This window comes from Nerophis ophidion, linkage group LG06, assembly GCF_033978795.1.
Source record: "Nerophis ophidion isolate RoL-2023_Sa linkage group LG06, RoL_Noph_v1.0, whole genome shotgun sequence".
Taxonomy (NCBI): domain Eukaryota; kingdom Metazoa; phylum Chordata; class Actinopteri; order Syngnathiformes; family Syngnathidae; genus Nerophis; species Nerophis ophidion.
In genome coordinates this window covers 28491132-28513284 of record NC_084616.1, presented here as the reverse complement: position 1 = coordinate 28513284, position 22153 = coordinate 28491132, and the positions used below count along the sequence as shown (strand labels likewise).

General features: G+C 41.1%; 1 protein-coding gene across 1 annotated transcript in view; it reads left to right on the top strand.

Annotated features, from left to right (window-relative positions):
* The first annotated feature begins 3857 nt into the window (after positions 1-3857).
* The window catches only part of LOC133554471 (rho-related GTP-binding protein RhoA-D-like), a 31057-nt gene continuing 12761 nt past the window's right edge, over positions 3858-22153 (top strand). The window contains exon 1 of the mRNA XM_061903289.1: positions 3858-4018. The gene's annotated coding sequence lies outside the window, so the exon portion shown is untranslated. The remainder of the gene's footprint in view (positions 4019-22153) is intronic.

The following is a 22153-nucleotide window of genomic DNA, read 5'->3' as shown; positions in this document are numbered from 1 at the left end:
GTGCTGCTTTAAAATTAGAATTTTCTATGACTTGTGGCATTGTTTGAATTCAGATTAATTTGTATGACTATATATTTAGTTCAGTGTAAGCATAATCATTTTGCCATAGAAGCTACTGGGGGTATTTGTGGGCCCTAGCAGGCTGTGGGCACTTAGAATTGTCATCACTTTTCCTCCTATAGAATTGATTGATTGATTGATTGATTGATTGATTGAAACTTTTACTAGTAGATTGCACAGTTCAGTACATATTCCGTACAATTGACCACTAAATGGTAACACCTGAATAAGTTGTTCAACTTGTTTAAGTCGGGGTCCACGTAAATCAATGCATAAAGAATGGCCCTGCTTGTGAATCATTATTTGTCTGTTTCACTGTGAGTTTTAATAACCGAGTAGGTTGTCCGGTACCATCTAACACCAGTAGATGGTGTTGTGTCCCCACACTGCCATTGGTGCTGTTCCTCAAGGGTGACGTGAGGTTATCTTTTACTTCCTATCGAATTGGGAAGAAAAATTCCTCTGGGACATGAGAGGAGTCTCACTATTATCACTTCAGCTTGAAACATGTCCTCATCATAATTAGGCATTGCATTTAAAACACATTGCAGTTGTAGTCAATTGTACGAACTATGTACTGTACTGTGCAATCTACTAATGAAAGTCTCAATTAATCAAAAGTGTTTTTAAGATTCAAGATTGTTTATTGTCATAGTTTCCTGACCTAAGGTATATTCCACTCTACTCTGGTATTGATCACTGTATAATGGATAAACCCCGGAAATCTTGACTATATATATATATATATATATATATATATATATATATATATATATATATATATATATATATACATATGTATATATATACACAGGACTGTCTCAGAAAATTTGAATATTGTGATAAAGTCCTTTATTTTCTGTAATGAAACTAAGAACATGGAAATGTCATACATTCTGGATGCACTACTCATCAACTGAAATATTGCAAGCCTTTTATTATTTTAATATTGCTGTTTATGGCATACAGCTTAAGAAAACTCAAAAATCCTATCTCAAAAAATTTGAATATTTTCTCAAAGTAAAAAAAAAAGATTTATAACAGCGAAACAAAATCAAGCATTTGAACATGTCAATTAATGCACTAAGTACTAGGTTAGGAATCCTTTCGCATGAATTACTGCATCAATGCAGCGTGGCATGGAGGCAATCGGCCTGTGGCATTGCTGGGTTGTTATGGATGCCCAGGATGCTTCACTAGCGGCCTTAAGCTCATTTGCATTATTGGGTCTGGTGTCTTTCAGCTTCTTCTTCACAATACCCCACAAATTCTTTATAGGGTTCAGGTCAGGGAGGTTGGCAGGCCAATCGCGGACAGTAATGCCATGGTCAATACACCAGTTACTGGTGGTTTTGGCATGCCAAAATAGGTGCCAGATCATGCTGGAAAATGAAATCATCATCTCCATAGAGCTTTTCGACAGATACAGATACAATAGCCGTATTCCCATGGTCAAACCAGTCCTGAACCAAGACAACGCAAGAAGCGTCTGCAGACGGACAGTTGCAGAGTGGTCCAGAGTCCTGTTTTCAGACGAAAGCAAATTTTGTATTTAATTTGGAAGTCAAGGCGCTATAGTCTAGAGGAATGCTGAAAAGGAGCAAAATCCAAGTTGCTTGAAATCCAGTGTGTTCCCTCAGTCAGCAATGGTTTGGGGAGCCATGTCAGCTGCTGGTTTTGGTCCAATGTGTTTCATCAAGTCCAGAGTCAATGCAGCTGTGTACCAAGAGCACTCCGTGCTTCAATCTGTTGTAAAGCTCTATGGAGATGATGATTTCATTTTCCAGCACGATCTAGCACCTGCCCAAAGTGCCAAAACCACCAGTAACTGGTGTATTGTCCATGGCATTACTGTCCGTGATTGGCCAGCCAACTCCCCTGACATGAACCCTATAGAGAATTTGTGGGTTATTGTGAAGAAGAAGCTGAAAGACACCAGACCCAATAATGCAAATGAGCTAAATTAGATTAGATAGTACTTCATTTATTCCGTCAGGAGAGTTCCTTCAGGAAAATTGACATTTTCAGCACAATCCCATTCAAGATCAGACAAACATTACAGGGAGACAGAACAGGATCGCTGACGGGTCTGCCGGCTTCCAGCGCCCCTTACAAAAAAGATGAGATACAGGTAAACAAGGGGGCGGGGGGGGGGGGGGGGGGGGAGAGAAAAAAAATAGAAGATTAAAATAAAATTTAAAAAATCAGTCTTAGCCTGGGCCCTGGAGAGGGGGTGCAGACTGAGGCCAAGGGAGAAAAACAACTCATAGCCATAGAACACAACCATCTTAGATGTGTGTAAGAGGGAAACATCAAACATCAAAGAACACAGAGGACATTAAAGACATTAAAGCAGCAGATACAACCAGACACTTCTACATACAGGCCGCTATTGAAGCATCCTGGGCATCCATAACAACCCAGCAACGTCACAGGCCGATTGCCTACATGCCACACCCCATTGATGCAGTAATCCATGCGAAAGGATTCCTAACCGAGTACTTAGTGCATTAATTGACATTTTCAAATGTTTGATTTTGTTTTGCTGTTATAAATTTTTTTTTTTTACTTGGTCTGAGGAAATATTCAAATTTTTTGAGATAGGATTTTTGAGTTTTCTTAAGCTGTATGCCATAATCAGCAATATTAAAATAATAAAAGGCTTGCAATATTTCAGTTGATGTGTAGATCATCCAGAATGTATGACATTTCCATGTTTTTAGTTTCATTAAAGAAAATAAAGGACTTTATCACAATATTAAAATTTTCTGAGACAGTCCTGTGTGTGTGTGTGTATCTATATATATATATAGATATATATATATATATCTATATATATATATATATGGTTGATTGATTGATACTTTTATTAGTAGATTGCACAGTTCAGTACATATTCCGTACAATTGACCACTAAATGGTAACACCTGAATACATTTTTCAACTTGTTTAAGTCGGGGTCCACGTTAATCAATTCATGGTACAAATATATACTATCAGCATAATACAGTCATCACACAGGTTAATCATCATTAAATGTACATTGAATTATTTACATTATTTACAATCCGGGGGGTGGGATGAGGAGCTTTGGTTGATATGTATATTTATGCACAGTTAAACAGACAGTTTGCCGTACAATGACAATCTTACTTTGCTAGTCCACCCTTTCACAAGTCACACGGTACTTAGCTAAACATGAAAAAAAAAAGTATATACAAGTCACAGTAAATAACATAGTTTTATTGCACATTCTGATTGACAGAATGCACATACGTTATAACAGACATCTTAAAGAGTAGGCTGTTTTTGTGTCACTAATAATATAAGTAAAAAATAGCAGGTTAAAACCATTGAATCTGTGTCCGAATCAAAGCCAAACAAGTGACGTCATACTGTCACCGTATAGGGGCGGGCACATTGTAACGGCTGAATATTTTAAGCCAATGGCCTGCAGGCTATTGGAAGTCAAAACCAATAAGATGTAATGTTGCGTTCACTGTAGTCCGGATTTTTCTCAGTTCGACACATAGCGAGGCAAATGAAAATAATTTGGGGATTTCAAAACCGATACTTCGGGATGAACCATCGCATTACTATTAAAAATATTAAAAAGCTACTAATTGATAAAGTTATTCCAAGTAAAGAAAAGCGCTGGCTACCGAAGAAATATACGGGATGATTTTAAAGTTTACTACGGGAACCATCGCATTACTATTAAAAATATTAAAAAGCTACTAATTGATAAAGTTATTCCAAGTAAAGAAAAGCGCTGGCTACCGAAGAAATATACGGGATGATTTTAAAGTTTACTACGGGTACCTGAATGCAACATTTAGGGAGTGTTGCGTCCGATTCCTTCTCGGGTGTAATATACACACCGCTGCTGCTTCATCCAGGGCGATTGGGGGAGGGAAACACGGAGGTCCTCCGTATTTGAAAGTCTTCTGTGGCCGAGGTAGGTGAACAACTAACCCCCACCTCAAAAGCCTCAGTGGCTTACATTTTGTAGGGAGGAAAAAGTCAGTTTGAGATCAAAGTTAAACTGCCGCGGCTGTGGAGCTTGCTAGCTAGCTAACAGCAGCTCGCTGACTTGTTGAAACCTGCTACTTTTTGACTCCGAAGTTCCCTTTTATACGTGACAAATATTTATCAAGGTTTCTTCGGCGTGGTGTGAGATACGTCACCTTTCGTGTGCTACGACGTTTTCCTCTCTTGGGCGAGACGTTGAAACAGTTTAGTTTATAATACATTGAAACAAGGGCTGTCTCGATGACGTCATCCAACGTTGAAGTTTAGACATTAAGGCTAATATTGTGGAAAAGTGGTTTGGCTTCTTTCGTTAAATGCATCTGTGTGTGTTTCCAAATGTCACAAATTATTTGTCAAAGCAAGTTGACCATTAGGCCTGTTTGAAATGTTGCTAAAGTGTTTCTCCGGAGAACTAAAGGCCACCACACCCTTGTTGTGCTGCTTGGCTTCACTTCATTAGTGCAGACCAGGGGTCACCAACTCGGTGCCCGCGGGCACCAGGCAGCCCGTAAGGACCAGATGAGTAGCCCGCTGGCCTGTTCTAAAAATAGCTCAAATAGCAGCACGTACCAGTGAGCTGCCTCTATTTTTTTATGTTTTATTTATTTACTAGCTCCTCTCTGAGCTGCTACCTTACCGTGGTAGAGGAGTTTGCGTGTCCCAATGATCCTAGGAGCTATGTTGTCTGGGGGTTTTCATGCCCCCTGGTAGGGTCTCCCAAGACAAACAGGTCCTAGGGTGAGTGATCAGACAAAGAGCAGCTCAAAGACTTCTATGGAATTACAACGAAATGAACCCAGATTTCCCTCGCCCCGGACGTGGGTCACCGGGGCCCCGCTCTGGAGCCAGGCCCGGAGTTGGGGCACGATGGCGAGCGCCTGGTGGTCGGGCCTGTTCCCATGGGGCCCGGCCGGGCACAGCCCGAAGAGGCAACGTGGGTCATCCCTCCAATGGGCTCACCACTCATAGGAGGGGCCATAGAGGTCGGGTGCATTGTGAGCTGGGCGGCAGCCGAAGGCAGGGCACTTGGCGGTCCGATCCTCGGCTACAGAAGCTAGCTCTTGGGACGTGGAACGTCACCTCACTGGGGGGGAAGGAGCCTGAGCTAGTGCGCGAGGTAGAGAAGTTCCGGCTGGATATAGTCGGACTCACCTCGACGCACAGCAAGGGCTCTGGAACCAGTTCTCTCGAGAGGGACTGGACCCTCTTCCACTCTGGCGTTGCCGGCAGTGAGAGGCGACGGGCTGGGGTGGCAATTCTGGTTGCCCCCCGGCTCAAAGCCTGTACGTTTGAGTTCAACCCAGTGGACGAGAGGGTAGCTTCCCTTCGCCTTCGGGTGGGGGGACGGGTCCTGACTGTTGTTTGTGCTTACGCACCAAACAGCAGTTCAGAATACCCACCCTTTTTGGGTACACTCGAGGGAGTACTGGAAAGTGCTCCTCCGGGTGATTCCCTTGTCCTACTGGGAGACTTCAACGCTCATGTTGGCAACGACAGTGAAACCTGGAGAGGCGTGATTGGGAAGAATGGTCGCCCGGATCTAAACCCGAGTGGTGTTTTGTTATTGGACTTTTGTGCTCGTCACAGTTTGTCGATGAACAAACACCATGTTCAAACATAAGGGTGTCCATATGTGCACTTGGCACCAGGACACCCTAGGCCGCAGTTCCATGATCGACTTTGTAGTTGTGTCATCGGATTTGCGGCCTCATGTTTTGGACACTCGGGTGAAGAGAGGGGCGGAGCTTTCTACCGATCACCACCTGGTGGTGAGTTGGCTGCGATGGTGGGGGAGGATGCCGGACAGACCTGGCAGGCCCAAGCGCATTGTGAGGGTCTGCTGGGAACGTCTGCAGAGTCTCCTGTCAGAGAGAGTTTCAATTCACACCTCCGGGAGAACTTTGAACATGTCACGAGGGAGGTGCGGGACATTGAGTCCGAGTGGACCATGTTCCGAACCTCTATTGTCGAGGCGGCTGATTGGAGCTGTGGCCGCAAGGTTGTTGGTGCCTGTCGTGGCGGTAATCCCAGAACCCGTTGGTGGACACCAGCAGTGAGGGATGCCGTCCAGCTGAAGAAGGAGTCCTATCGGGTTCTTTTGGCTCATAGGACTCCGGAGGCAGTGGACGGGTACCGACGGGCCAAGCGGTGTGCAGCTTTAGCGGTCGCGGAGGCAAAAACTTGGACATGGGAAGAGTTCGGGGAAGCCATGGAAAACGACTTCCGGACAGCTTCGAAGCGATTCTGGACCACCATACGGCGCCTCAGGAAGGGGAAGCAGTGCACTATCAACACCGTGTATGGTGCGGATGGTGTTCTGCTGACTTCGACTGCGGATGTTGTGGATCGGTGGAGGGAATACTTCGAAAACCTCCTCAATCCCACCAACACGTCTTTCTTTGAGGAAGCGGTGCCTGGGGAATCTGTAGTGGACTCTCCTATTTCTGGGGCTGAGGTCGCTGAGGTAGTTAAAAAGCTCCTCGGCGGCAAGGCCCCGGGGGTGGATGAGATCCGCCCGGAGTTCCTTAAGGCTCTGGATGCTGTGGGGCTGTCTTGGTTGACAAGACTCTGCAGCATCGCGTGGACATCGGGGGCGGTACCTCTGGATTGGCAGACCGGGGTGGTGGTTCCTCTCTTTAAGAAGGGGGACCGGAGGGTGTGTTCCAACTATCGTGGGATCACACTCCTCAGCCTTCCCGGTAAGGTTTATTCAGGTGTACTGGAGAGGAGGCTTCGCCGGATAGTCGAACCTCGGATTCAGGAGGAACAGTGTGGTTTTCGTCCTGGTCGTGGAACTGTGGACCAGCTCTATACTCTCGGCAGGGTTCTTGAGGGTGCATGGGAGTTTGCCCAACCAGTCTACATGTGCTTTGTGGACTTGGAGAAGGCATTCGACCGTGTCCCTCGGGAAGTCCTGTGGGGAGTGCTCAGAGAGTATGGGGTATCGGAATGTCTTATTGTGGCAGTCCGCTCCCTGTATGATCAGTGTCAGAGCTTGGTCCGCATTGCTGGCAGTAAGTCGGACACGTTTCCAGTGAAGGTTGGACTCCGCCAAGGCTGTCCTTTGTCACCGATTCTGTTCATAACTTTTATGGACAGAATTTCTAGGCGCAGTCAAGGCGTTGAGGGGTTCCGGTTTGGTGGCCACAGGATTAGGTCTCTGCTTTTTGCAGATGATGTAGTCCTGATGGCTTCATCTGGCCGGGATCTTCAGCTCTCACTGGATCGGTTCGCAGCCGAGTGTGAAGCGACCGGAATGAGAATCAGCACCTCCAAGTCCGAGTCCATGGTTCTCGCCCGGAAAAGGGTGGAGTGCCATCTCCGGGTTGGGGAGGAGACCCTGCCCCAAGTGGAGGAGTTCAAGTACCTAGGAGTCTTGTTCACGAGTGGGGGAAGAGTGGATCGTGAGATCGACAGGCGGATCGGTGCGGCGTCTTCAGTAATGCGGACGTTGTATCGATCCGTTGTGGTGAAGAAGGAGCTGAGCCGGAAGGCAAAGCTCTCAATTTACCGGTCGATCTACGTTCCCATCCTCACCTATGGTCATGAGCTTTGGGTCATGACCGACAAGGATAAGATCACGGGTACAAGCGGCCGAAATGAGTTTCCTCCGCCGGTGGCGGGGCTCTCCCTTAGAGATAGGGTGAGAAGCTCTGCCATCCGGGAGGAGCTCAACGTAAAGCCGCTGCTCCTCCACATCGAGAGGAGCCGGATGAGGTGGTTCGGGCATCTGGTCAGGATGCCACCCGAACGCCTCCCTAGGGATGTGTTTAGGGCACGTCCAGCTGGTAGGAGACCACGGGGAAGACCCAGGACACGTTGGAAAGACTATGTCTCCCGGCTGGCCTGGGAACGCCTCGGGATCCCCCGGGAAGAGCTAGACGAAGTGGCTGGAGATAGGGAAGTCTGGGCTTCCTGCTTAGGCTGCTGCCCCCGCGACCCGACCTCGGATAAGCGGAAGATGATGGATGGATGGATGGATATTTAACTAGCAAGCTGCCTCGCTTTGCTCGACATTTTTATTTCTGAGAGAGACAAAACTCGAATATAATTTGAAAATCCAAGAAAATATTTTAAAGACTTGGTCTTCACTTGTTTAAATAAATTCATTTTTTTTTAACTTTGCTAATTATAACTTTCATTAAGACAATTTTAGAGAAAAAATACAACCTTAAAAATGATTTTAGGATTTTTAAACACATACATTTTTACCTTTTAAATTCCTTCCTCTTCTTTCCTGACAATTTATATCAATGTTGAAGTACTTTTTTTTATTGTTAAGAATAATAAATACATTTTAATTTAATTCTTTATTTTAGCTTCTGTTTTTTCGACAAATAATATTTTTTGAAATATTTCTTCAAACTTACTATGATTAAAATTCAAAGAAATTATTCTGGCAAATCTAGAAAATCTGTAGAATCAAATTTAAGTCTTATTTCAAAGTCTTTTGAATTTCTTTTAAAATTTTTGTTCAGAAAAATCTATAAGAAATAATGATTTGTCTTTGTTAGAAATATAGCTTGGTCCAATTTGTTTTATATTATAACAAAGTGCAGAGTGGATTTTAACCTATTTAAAACATGTCTTCCAAAATTGTAAAATTAATCTTAATCTGGAAAAATTACTAATGATGTTCCATAAATTCATTTTTTTATTGTTTCAAAAAATTTCAAATGAGCTAGTTTTTCTCTTAATTTTTTTCCGTTGAATTTTGAATTTTAAAGAGTCAAAATTGATGATAAACTATGTTTCAAAATTAAATTTTCTTTTTTTTGTGTGTTTTCTCTTTTAAACCGTTCAATTAAGTGTTTTTTAATAATTTATTCCCTACAAAAAACCTTCCGTAAAAGGACCAAAAATTTACGACGGAATGACAGACAGAAATACCCATATATATATATATATATATATATACATATATATATATATATATATATATATGTTTATTAAAGGTAAAATAAGCAAATTGGCTATTTCTGGCAATTTATTTAAGTGTGTATGAAACTGGTAGCCCTTCGCATTAATCAGTACCCAAGAAGTAGCTCTTGGTTTCAAAAAGGTTGGTGACCCCTGAAGCAGACCCTCATGTCTGCACCTTCAGCATGTTCCCCACAGCAAAATAAACGTGCAAAGCTCTGTTATGGTACAAGCATTTTCCATTAATTGACAGGGTCACACACACTTGGAGCCAATTATTACAATGTTGTTGGATACACGCTTTTAAACAATGCCAAACCGTCAAATCACAAGGGAAAAACATTAAGACTTGAGCCAGCAAACCGTTTTACAGGCAATTTGAAACAGTGGGAGGACATTGACTTCACATTCTGAAAAAAAGCCTACTTGAAATTTTTCTCTCCAAAATTGCGATTTGATTTACGATTTTTATATTTATACTGGAAATTGAAAACAACTGCAAACAAAAAAGGATGAGTGAAGGAAGACATGTTACTTTTAAACTGTCAAACTCAGGCAGTGCAATGTAGATGATAAAGTATATCTCAATATATTTTTACTTAAACTCGATATTCGATATATATCAATATATTTTCCGGTGAAATTATACATATGAAGATACACATTTTTAAGCGAGATTCACTGAAATGGAAGTGAATGACAACTGTACTGTAAACAGTCAGTGGCACTTTTATTAACCCAGTTGGTCAAAATGGGTATTAACAGCGCAGAGAGGAAACTGTTTTAAGTAGCACATAATTAAATAACATACCTAAAATAGAAACCAATTACAATGTATAAATAAAACAATAACATTCTTTCTACATCAAATAAATAACATAGCTTGCAAATAATATAAAATGTATCAAACTCAAAAAATACATTGCAGGCAGGCACTTTTTAATTCCCAGTCGACAATGTGGTCTGTGGTCAGCGCCAAGTAAGTGACTTGACCTAATTGTACGACTATGATCTTGTTGTTTGTTTCAAAATGATTCAACTAGTCAATGTCAAAACATAAATAGTATAAATAATGAACAAAATGTCAGCTACTGTTGTGGGTTAAGGAAGGTAAACCCTCTGCCATCTTCCACAATTTTTTTTAATTCATATAGTGGCTGCTTGAAAATTACCTATGCTTTTCTACAACTCTCGTCGTCATTTGAGATGTCTGTTGTGATTTCCCTTCCTGGTTCCATGACCCGCCTTATGTTGCCTCTGATTGGCCTAATCTCAACCATCCATCCATCATCTTCCGCTTATCCGAGGTCGGGTCGCGGGGGCAACAGCCTAAGCAGGGAAACCCAGTCTTCCCTCTCCCCAGCCACTTCGTCTAGCTCTTCCCGGGGGATCCCGAGGCGTTCCCAGGCCAGCCGGGAGACATAGTCTTCCCAACGTGTCCTGGGTCTTCCCCGTGGCCTCCTACCGGTTGTACGTGCCCTAAACACCTCCCTAGGGAGGCGTTCGGGTGGCATCCTGACCAGATGCCCGAACCACCTCATCTGGCTCCTCTCGATGTGAAGGAGCAGCGGCTTTACTTTGAGCTCCTCCCGGATGGCAGAGCTTCTCACCCTATCTCTAAGGGAGAGCCCCGCCACACAGCGGAGGAAACTCATTTCGGCCGCTTGTACCCGTGATCTTATCCTTTCGGTCATGACCCAAAGCTCATGACCATAGGTGAGGATGGGAACGTAGATCGACCGGTAAATTGAGAGCTTTGCCTTCCGGCTCAGCTCCTTCTTCACCACAATGGACCGGTACAACGTCCGCATTATTGAAGACGCCGCACCGATCCGCCTGTCGATCTCACGATCCACTCTTCCCTCACTCGTGAACAAGACTCCTAGGTACTTGAACTCCTCCACTTGGGGCAGGGTCTCCTCCCCAACCCGGAGATGGCACTCCACCCTTTTCCGGGCGAGAACCATGGACTCGGACTTGGAGGTGCTGATTCTCATTCCGGTCGCTTCACACTCGGCTGCGAACCGATCCAGCGAGAGCTGAAGATCCCGGTCAGATGAAGCCATCAGGACCACATCATCTGCAAAAAGCAGAGACCTAATCCTGCGGTTACCAAACCGGAACCCCTCAACACCTTGACTGCGCCTAGAAATTCTCTCCATAAAAGTTATGAACAGAATCGGTGACAAAGGACAGCCTTGGCGGAGTCCAACCCTCACTGGAAATGTGTTCGACTTACTGCCGGCAATGCGGACCAAGCTCTGGCACTGATCGTACAGGGAACGGACCGCCACAATAAGACAGTCCGATACCCCATAGTAAACAACCAACCAATCATGGATGTTCTTATACGTGCAAGCCCTTTTTGAAGGAGGAAGGGGGGGTTAATAGCCCGTGGAGGGGAGTGGGGCAGAACAAGGAACACAACAAATAAGCGGTGTTTGGTCATTTTAACGTGAAATTATTTATTTCGATATTACAATATTTTGTTCATATCTTGTTTAAAAAATATATCGATATATTGTATAAACTTGATTACATCACCCAGCCCTAGTACAAGCATATAACTAAACTATGCTCACTATGGATGATGTTCGAAATCGGTTCTCCCGGTTGTTCGATAAGAAAAGAATCAATTCCATGGACTCGAATCCCTTTCTGAGAACCAGTTCCCGTTATCGAGGCCACTATATTAGTGGTTCTCAACATTTTTTCAGTGATGTACCCCTTGTGAAAATGTATTTTAGTTCAAGTACCCCCTGATCAGAGCAAAGCATTTCTGGTTGAAATAAAAGAGATAATGAAGTAAAATACAGCACTATGTCATCAGTTTCTGATTTATTAAATTGTATAACAGTGCAAAATATTGCTCATTTGTAGTGGTCTTTCTTGAACTATTTGCAAAAAAATACATACAAATAACCAAAAACTTGTTGAAAAATAAACAAGTGATTCAATTATAAATAAAGATTTCTACGCATAGGAGTTAATTATCAACTTAAAGTGCCCTCTTTGGGGATTGCAATAAAGATCCATCTGGATTCATGAACTTAATTTTAAACATTTCTTCACAAAATATAAATCCTTAACATCAATATTTCTGGAACATGTCCACAAAAAAATCTAGCTGTCAACACTGAATATTGCATTGTTGTTGTTTTTTTCACAGTTTAGGAACTTACATTCATATTTTGTTGAATAATTATTCAATAAATATATTTATAAAGGATTTTTTAATTGTTCTTATTTTTAGAATATTTAAAAAAAAATCTCACGTACCCCGCCTACCCCCATTTGAGAACCACTGCACTATAGTAAAGAAAAAGAGTTGGTGCTTTATTCGAATCCCTGGGAACGAATCCCTTCCCACTTACAGGAAATGCCCTGTGGGACCTGCAATGTTATGCCCATTTGATTGTAGATTCTTACTGACACCTTGTGGCGATATGAAAATACTACGCGTCATTAGTTGGGGCACTTCCGGGTTGAGACAATTGAGAAGTAGACAAGTTGTTAGCTCTTACAAGCCTTGGAAAAGATAAGTCTGTAAGTAAACTGTTTAACTTGTTTATGTAACTCAATATTAAGGTGGAAAGGGGTTAAATTTGATACTAAGATGTTTATTGAAAAACGATTTTTGTGCACTGTTTCAATGGACGTTTTGATGACTTAAAATGGCTGCCAGTCGTATATTTCCACCATCGAAATAGTTTCAACACTCAGAAGTATTTGTTTGATGGTAGTACTGTATAATTGTGTGAAGTTAATATTTACATATTGTGTATTACATTTCAGTGTGTTAATTGAATCACATAGCTTATACATTTGTAATTGTATGTATTTCAGTTTAAAGGGGAACATTATCAGACTTTCAGAAGGGTTAAAACCAATAAAAATCAGTTCCCAGTGGCTTATTTTATTTTTCGAAGTTTTTTTCAAAATTTTACCCATCACGCAATATCCCGAAAAACTGCTTAAAAGTGCCTGATTTTCACCATTGCTATAGCCACCCGTCCATTTTCCCGTGACGTCTTTGCGTGATGCCAATACATACAAACATGGCGGATAGAACAGAAAGATATAGCGACATCTCTGATTCAGACTCGGATTTCAGCGGCTTAAGCGATTCAACAGATTATGCATGTATTGAAACGGATGGTTGGAGTGTGGAGGCAGATAGCGAAAACGAAATTGAAGAAGAAACTGAAGCTATTGAGCCATATCGCAACAGACAGCGGCAAAGAGGACGAATTCGGCGATTGCCTTCTAACCAACGATTGCATCATTTGACCACTGGTGCAACTTGAATCCGTCGTTTGGTATGTGTTTGTTTGGCATTAAATGTGGGTGGAGGGAAAGGCTGGATGCAAATATAGCTACAAATGATGCATAATGATGCAATGTGTACAAACAGCTAACATAAATAGCATGTTAGCATCGATTAGCTTGCAGTCATGCCGTGCGCAAATATGTCTGATTAGCACATAAGTCAATAACATCAACAAAACTCACCTTTGTGATTTCGTTGACTTTATCGTTGGAAATGCATGTGCTTTGAGTGTCGCAGGATATCCACACATCTCTGTCGAAGCATCGCTATTGTCGGTAGCCATGCTATGACAGAACAGAACAAACGAGGGACTTTTGCATCTTTTGACCACTGGTGCAACTTGAATCCGTCGATTGGTATGTGTTTGTTTGGCATTATATGTGGGTGGAGGGAAAAGCTGGATGCAAATATAGCTACAAATGAGGCATAATGATGCAATATGTATATACAGCTAACCTAAATAGCATGTTAGCATTGATTAGCATGCCGTGACCATTGATATGTCTGATTAGCACACTCCGCGTAAGTCAACTTGAATCTGTCCCTGTTAGTGTTGTTACACCCTCCGACAACACACCGACAAGGCATAATGTCTCCAAGATACGGAAAACAGTCGAAAAAACGGAAAATAACAGAGCTGATTTGACTTGGTGTTTGTAATGTGTTTGAGAAAATGGCGGATTGCTTCCTGTTGTGACGTCACGGGTGAGAGGTCATTGCTCCGACAGCGAACAATTGAAAGGTGTTTCAATCGCCAAATTCAACCTTTTAGAGTTCGGAAATCGGTTAAAAAAACATAAGGTCTTTTTTCTGCAACATCAAGGTATATATTGACGCTTACATAGGTCTGGTGATAATGTTCCCCTTTAAAAAAAAATAACAGTCCAGTGCAAGACAAAAGTAGAGATAGGAAAAGACAAAGCAAGATCAACAACTATAAAAAGCCTAAATGGATTATTCTGCTTAGGATTGTTTGTTAGCTGTCTGCCAAGCTGTATAACCTCAACACATATAGTGAGGGCAGAAAAAGCAATATGCAATTATTGCCAGGCTTTGCTCTCATGTAAGGGGTCATAGTGTGTGTAGTTAGTATGTTCCAATATCAGCAGAAGTGCACTTTTTGGAGAGCTGTATTATTTTCAGTTTTGTGCCCAAGGGACTGATTTTATTTAACACTATATTATTATTTATACACCTATAGTGATCACAGAGACAGGTTGTTTTTGTGTTACTGTATATATTTGTTTTTCTGAAAAATCCCACTTAGTATACTTTGGGTAACAAATCATAAGATTAATTCATTAGGACGTGAGCTTGCAAACCGTTTTGGATTAACATTGTGTTTCACAGGCTTTTTAAAACAGTGGGATCAAATTGACTCCACATTCTGGAAAAAAAAAAAGTACTTGTGATTTTTTCTCCAAAATTGTGATCTGATTTACGATTTCTATATTTATACGTAAAATTGCATACAACTGTGAAAATAAAATAACGAGTGAAGGAAGACATGTTACTTTTAAACTGTTAAACATTCTTGTCTCAAAGTGCCACATATTAGAACAGTATGGAACAATTTACCTAAAATAGGTTTGGCTTTATTCAAACAGACTCAGCACGTTTATCTACAATACATCATGCTCCTAAACTGAAGAAATACCAGATACAAACAACACAGTGATTATAAATAAATGTCACAATATTAATATATAATGAAAATGGAAGTAAACATTTATTAAACCTTTATTCCTCATTGCACAATTGTTTAACATTGATCTGTAATTGCAAGGTAAATGACTTTGTTATATGAAATAAATTAACAAGAAAAATGTACTCTCATTTCTGTAATCAAAATTTAACATAAATAAATATTGAACATTTGAGAGTACATTATTTCTCTGTTGGAGAACCAATTATGGCCAAAATAATAATCATGATTATTTTCATCAATATTTAATTCACAATTTTTAATTATGAATACAGGAGTAACGCTTCTGCACTCTGACAATGTTATCGGATCCGTCATTCAGTGTTTCCCCCAGAAAACGTGTTCGTTAAGGTGGTGACTCTCCAGGAGGAGGGGACCAGGGAAGGGGGTGGGTGGACGTAAGGATCGGTGTAACTCAGCCTGTCGCCATCACGTCTCCACCTCGTCCCTGCCACTCAAGCCTGGTGGGGCAATAGACTACAGACTGTGGTCACGAAGGGCGGCTTCATCGCGTGAAGAAGCCTACAATTTTTGGTTGTTTGTTGCGCCATCTGCTGAATGGCGATATACGATATATATATCTCAATATTTTTTCTGTAAGGTGAAAACAAAACAGTCTTATTTACCTGATATTCTAAAATAATGACTTATAAAGTCAAATTAATGACTTACTGTAACTAAGCGTCTGCAATAAGCGTTTGAAGAAAAGAGTTAAAAGTGCGGCCACATGCTGACATATGTTCAATTCATGATGCTTACCCTATTTCCTTGAATTGCCGCCGGGTATATAGTATGCGCCTGCCTAGAATTACTCCCGGGTCAAACTCGTTTCGCAAAATAATTAGCGCATGCTTAGCATTACCGGTGGCTCAGGATTAACGCCGGGTCAAACTCGTTTCGTAAAATATTATTTTTATTAGTGCATGTCTAGAATTTTTGCCGGATCAAACTCGTCACGTCACGAGTGACACGTCACCTGTCATCATTTTCAACAAGGAGGAGGCTGATTTCAATAATTTGAAATCGCATAAAGATGAGAAGATTAAGAGCTATACAGTAGGAATTAAGGTCCAAGCTATTGGTTATGCTAAAAAGAACAGTAAGCAGCTATGTTTTATTAATATGCCGTAGCTGCGTGTGTCAAATATGAGTCATTAGATGACTGCCGCCCCCTGCTGGTAGAGGGTGCAAGTGATCCTTCTTGCGACTACTTGGCTGCAGAATAATTGACAACAAGCACCAAGATTTACCAGCGATCGTTTATTTTTTCCTCTCGCTTACACTTTTAACATGGAGGATTAAATATCTAAAATAAAACAGTTTTTTAAACTGGACTTTCAATCGAAGCAGGAGGTAATAAAGGAAGATCTTCATCGAGGCAGAGAGACTTAAAACTGAAGAAAGATAAGGAAGACTTCTATAAACAAGTTATCGATGCTTTTGATCAGAAGGAGCTGCGCATGGACTTCATTTATAAGTAAAGGTAAGACCATAATAGAGTTTTTTAATTAAATGTGCTTTTCTTGATGGTATCCTTACATCACACTCAAATTTATAAGCGCAGGCCTAAATTTACCGCATGCCTTTGCTAAGCGCCAGAGTGAGAAGAGGTTTTAAAATAATTAGCGCATGTTTACCTTTACTGCATGTCTTTGGTAAACACCGGAGTGAGAAGAGGTTTTAAAATAATTAGCGGCCCGGCGGCAATGCAAGGAAATAAGGTAATTTATGACAGCATTGGGGAAGCATGTAGTTGATTTTTATTATGTAAATTTTATATTTGTATAAACATTTGATAGCAGGGACCCTGCCATTCAAAACTAGGCTGCTACATTACTAATGATTAATGTAACTATAGCTGAAAAAATAGTATAATAGCAATAGGAGAGACTATTCATCCCTGAACACCATGGAGTTCATGTAAGCTTTATGATGCAGTTACATTATTATATCAGTTATTACAGACAGTTTCAGGAAACTTTTCTTTTAACATAAGGTCCTTTTTTGCTGCTTCAACACAGACAAAGGTAAAGTGAAATAACTTAGTTGTTGTTAACTGTAGGTCAATAATGCCTGTCTTTCGCTCAGACAGACGGGGCTTTGCTGTCCGTTTAATGTGGGGCGTGCACGCACGCACACTTTCACAGTGCGCTAATGTTACGCTTATAGCTAATTAGCTTTCACCTCAATTACTACGAGCGAGCTGAGCTGCCGCTTATGTTTCTAGAATGTCAACGGGCTCATAGGGATGTTATTAGTAGTTGACTGGGAGGTGTTTATTATACTTTGGAGAGAGTCCGCTGCCTTATGCTTGAGTACATATTTTATTATTTATTCAGTTATTTGTATTGAGACAAGGCAAGTGGAAAAAATTGCTTTCCATGATGTGGCTTACGTAATTTTCAACATCGTAACTGAAACGCTCTCAACTCGGCTCTGACGCCATTCCCAGCGCCGACTTTCTCATTCCCAGGTAAATGGAATGCAGCACAATACTGCTATATAAAAACTGCAAAACAACCCAAAAAAGCTAAAATGTTTGTCTGAGGAGACAAAAATAAAGAAAAGGGAGCTTACCCAAACAAAAGAACGGTCATAGATCCGCATTAAAAAAGGAGGGAATTTCGACCTGATAGTGGCCTTGGCTGTGTTCCTGCTAGTCTAGTAATGTGATTTTTCGATGCTAAAATCAAAATGCTAATGCTAATGTTAGCTATTTGGAATTTGCGCAATGACAATAAATGGCCACCAGCTTGATAGTTTGCAGTTCCACACTAACACAGATAGCCATGCAACAAACTCAAGAGTACTGTATGAAGAAAAAACAATGCATTGACTGCAAACCGCAAATATAAAGTTTGACTGATATGTGGGTTCCTACTGTGGAAAGATATGTCATATTGAATCATTGTGGTATAATCGTGTCAGTGTCTATGTATGTGACTGTAGTTCCTGACGATTTACGGCGCTATTTGCCAGGATATGTGATCTTCCTTCAGGCAAAACAGTACGGCTTTGGTCCACTGGCCCCGCTAAAATCAACCAAAACAGGAAGTCTTAAGTGGGGCTAATATAGACAAACAATCACTTACACTTACATTCTTACCTGTGGATAATTTAGAGTCCATTTGATCCTGTGATTATTAATTTTTTTTCTGTTACCCCCCCAGAAAAACGAAATATTTTGCACCCCCCCCCATTCTCCACCGTGACTATAGATAGTATAATTTGTTAAAAAAATTGTCATAACTTAACCTCTGTATAGCATTGTATGCCTACTAAAATTAAAGGAAACAACGGTCTTTCTTGTAACGTGGTTACAGTGAAACCAAGTGCAACATCTGCTTCATCATATTCTGGTACGGCAAAAAAGCATGTGCCCAAGGTCACACGTGCCCCCTGGCATCACAAAATAAGTTTTGTAGCACATGCATGAATACAGATTTGAATATTTTTATCGTATTTTGCTCCCAAAATTAATACATTTAAAGTTAATCAAGCTAAAGTAACTATATTGCCTATCTGTACAGCATGTTTGAAATAAACTTGAACCATAACTAGTACACTACCTGTGATTGATGCTGCAGTGTCAGTCTGTGTCCCCATCCTCCTCCTTAATGCGCAGAGGCGAGCGGAGCTCAAGTAGCTCACACACTTAGTCTTAAACACGGAATAAAGTCTTTGTTGAAGGAACTTGCCATTTAAAAGACAACTTTTTTTTTCACCACCTAAAACATGACTGCGCGCTAGTTCGAGGGTTAGTTAGTTCCAGTTAGGGCTGGCCGATATTGGCTTTTATTAATATCGCAATATTTTTATGCCATATCTCGATATACGATATATATCTCGATATTTTTCCTTAGTCTTGACTGAACTCATGATGCATATAATCACACTAGTATGATGATTTTATGTGCCTTTATTAAAAGATTCTTTTTCATACTGCATTAATATATGCTACTTTTAAACTTTCATTCACAGAGGGAAATCACAACTGAGTCAATTGACCAAAACTGTATTTATTAAATACTCTTCATTCTCTAGCGGGTGACTTTTTAAAAGAAATAACAAATTAGTAGTGCCGCTACCTTTTGTAGTAACACTTCTGCTGCATACTTTGCATATTGCTGTGTCTGCCGAATATCTTCCCGCTTGAAGCCAAACCACCGCCAGATGATGGACCCCCTGATGTTTTTTCGGGCATTAATTGTTCCTCCTCCATTCGTGATCAGTTTCGCACCTTCTCTCTCTTGTAATGTCACTCAACTCGCTCCGCTCTGCTTGCGCCACCTGCCTCAGCTAACATTAGCCATGTGCGATATACGATATATATCCTAGTATATATATCGTGGTGACTTTTCAGGTGACTTTTCAAATTATGCTACATATTAGCAGTAATGCTACTTTTGGTAGCAACGCTTGTGCCTAACACTTGATAAATTACGGTTGTCCACTCGACAAATTCCCGCTTGAAGCCGAAACACCGCCAGACGAATGACCCCGTGCTGTTTTTCTTGGGAATTAATTCTTCCTTCATTTGTTACCAGATTTGCCCCGTCTTTCTCTCGTATTATCCCTCGAAACGCTCTGCTCGCATCACAGCTAACGTTAGCCACGCTGTTACCTCTCTGCTGGGCGAGGGCGTTTACGTATGTGACGTGTGTAACAATGTGCACTCGCTGTCTGTGAGAAGGAGACACAAGAAGGAGCGAGAAGAGCCTGTAGTGTAATGCCCGCAGCTAAAAGCAACTGCGTGAGAACGTATACTGTAATATTAGTCATTTTCTATATCGCACAGAGACAAACCCGCGATATATCGCGTATATTGATATATCGCCCAGCCCTAATTGCTACAATAATTTTTATGTGCTACAAAACATTTTCTGTGCTATTTTTTTCATATAGTAGCGCCGGTGCTACAAGTGAAAAAGCTAAGGGTACAGTACTGGGTCATGGGCTGCTAATTGGATAGGCCTGGTATACGGTATTTAAAGCTGTCTTTTCTTGTATTATTTAGGTGATCTCATTAAGCCATCTTCATACCTCTTAACCCTAGTGATCCACCACATTTTCCCTAATTTTCTCTGACTACCTGTTTTATGTTAGTCTGGTCTTAAGGTAAGTAAAATGTGACCAGATGATCTCAATCCCCTAAACAAAACTTCAGGGAGTCTAGTGTGAACTGCCGAGATTAGTTTTGGGTGCTTATCAGTGAAGGTTTCCCAGCACATTGCTCCAGTAGTTGATGTCCGATAACTGAGGCACTTTCATGCGTTGCATTTTCCAAGGAAGGCAGTGTCCCACTGAAAACTTCACATATATTTGCCAAGATTAAACCCACTCCTCACTGCTTCTATTTCAATCATCTCATGCCACCTGATAAGTACATGGAAAACATGTATCATTCATAAAAAACAAGTACAATCCTCTGGCAGTGTTTGTCAAAAAAGGTCCTAAAAATATATTTTTAGAAAGCAAAACATTTATGTCAACATTTATGAGTATAGTCAAAACAAATGGGATGGCATTGATATCATTCAAACCTTACATGTATACGCTTATTTTTTGTGATTCATTTACAAGCAGAGGTTTGAACAGTCCTCAGCTGTGAAATCAAAATGGGCAACTGGAACGTATACACTGAAACAGGACAAGAAAAGTGGTAAGAGTGATAAAAAATAACAAATTATATCCAGGGCTACTTCTAGCCAGTCAGTATTCATGCTTGTTCATGAGTATGTAACACAGGAATGTATTCACCCTCTGATCCCACACCAATATGCTGACAATCAGAATGGCACAAAACAAATTTGATTTATGATACAGGAGTGAACAGACACACACAAGCTGCTTAAATATTTGCCCATGGCCTCAACATGCAACTTAGACCCCTACACTTCTATTGGAACTGCAGGTAAAAGCTGGACTAATCTGTGGGTTATTTCTCCTGAGAAGAGTTGTATGCAGTGGTGATAAATTAGGGTGAGAATCAATGGCTGTCTCCAATTTGGCCACTTGGCAGGTTCTCTGACTTAAATATGTTATATTGTATTTTTTTTCTACATTTAAAACACTTCCTTTTGGTCTACATTACATGTAATGGTGGTTCTTTGGTTAAGATGTTGCATAGGTTATGTTCTACAGCAGTGGTGTCAAACTCATTTTAGCTTAGGGCCCGCATAGAGGAAAATCTATTCCCACATGGGCTGGATGGGTAAAATCATGGCTTACTTAATAATAATAAAAGCCTCAGAATGTTTTCTTGGTTTTACTTTGGCCTAAAATAGAACAAGCGCATTCTTAAAATGTACATATCACAAATAATCCTCTTGACAAAATGAACTTTTGAGGGGAAAAAATGGTGCAGTTTCAAAAACTTAAATACAATCGTTTTCACAGAACTGTATAAAGTTGCAGTGTCTTCTCATGCAGCATTTTACGTAGGGTTGCCAATTGTTTCTTTTATTCCTGTTTGTTTTACGTTGAGTAAAAAGGGGAGGAGTCAGAACCCCCCTTACTGTGTACCTCTTGCTTGGTATACTTGCTTGCCTAACTGTATTGCTATTGCGATATTCAGTGGACACATTTGGAACAACCGTTTCTTTAATTTAAGAATGCAGCTCAATTTTACACTTGGCAAACTCATCTTGTGGGCCGCATGTTTGACATACCTGCACTAAGAAATATAAATCCATATATCGACTAATCTTTACATCCCTAATTATTACACCTGTGCCCTCCCCTCTTGTAGAGTGAACCACAGGGTTCCAGCAGGCAGGTATTTTAACCTTGGAACATGCCCCTACGCCTCACCATTCTCTAGGCACCCTCCTGCCTGCTCCCGAAACCCAGAAATGATCCAACGCGTGCCACAACAAGATGCAGGGCAAAGGTGTGTTGGGGTGCACATCCAAACAAATCATCAAGTTGCGGTGACACGTTAAGCATTAGCAACACTTTTCCTCAACTGTCATCGTTTGCGTGCAACATAAAGCTGACAATCAAGATAGAGTTGTGGTTGCTCACAGAGCTGGCCACAGTCGCAAAGCCCCGACAAACAACCACAAAAGCAGGAGTGCCCATATCACAGACTATTGTAACATCAA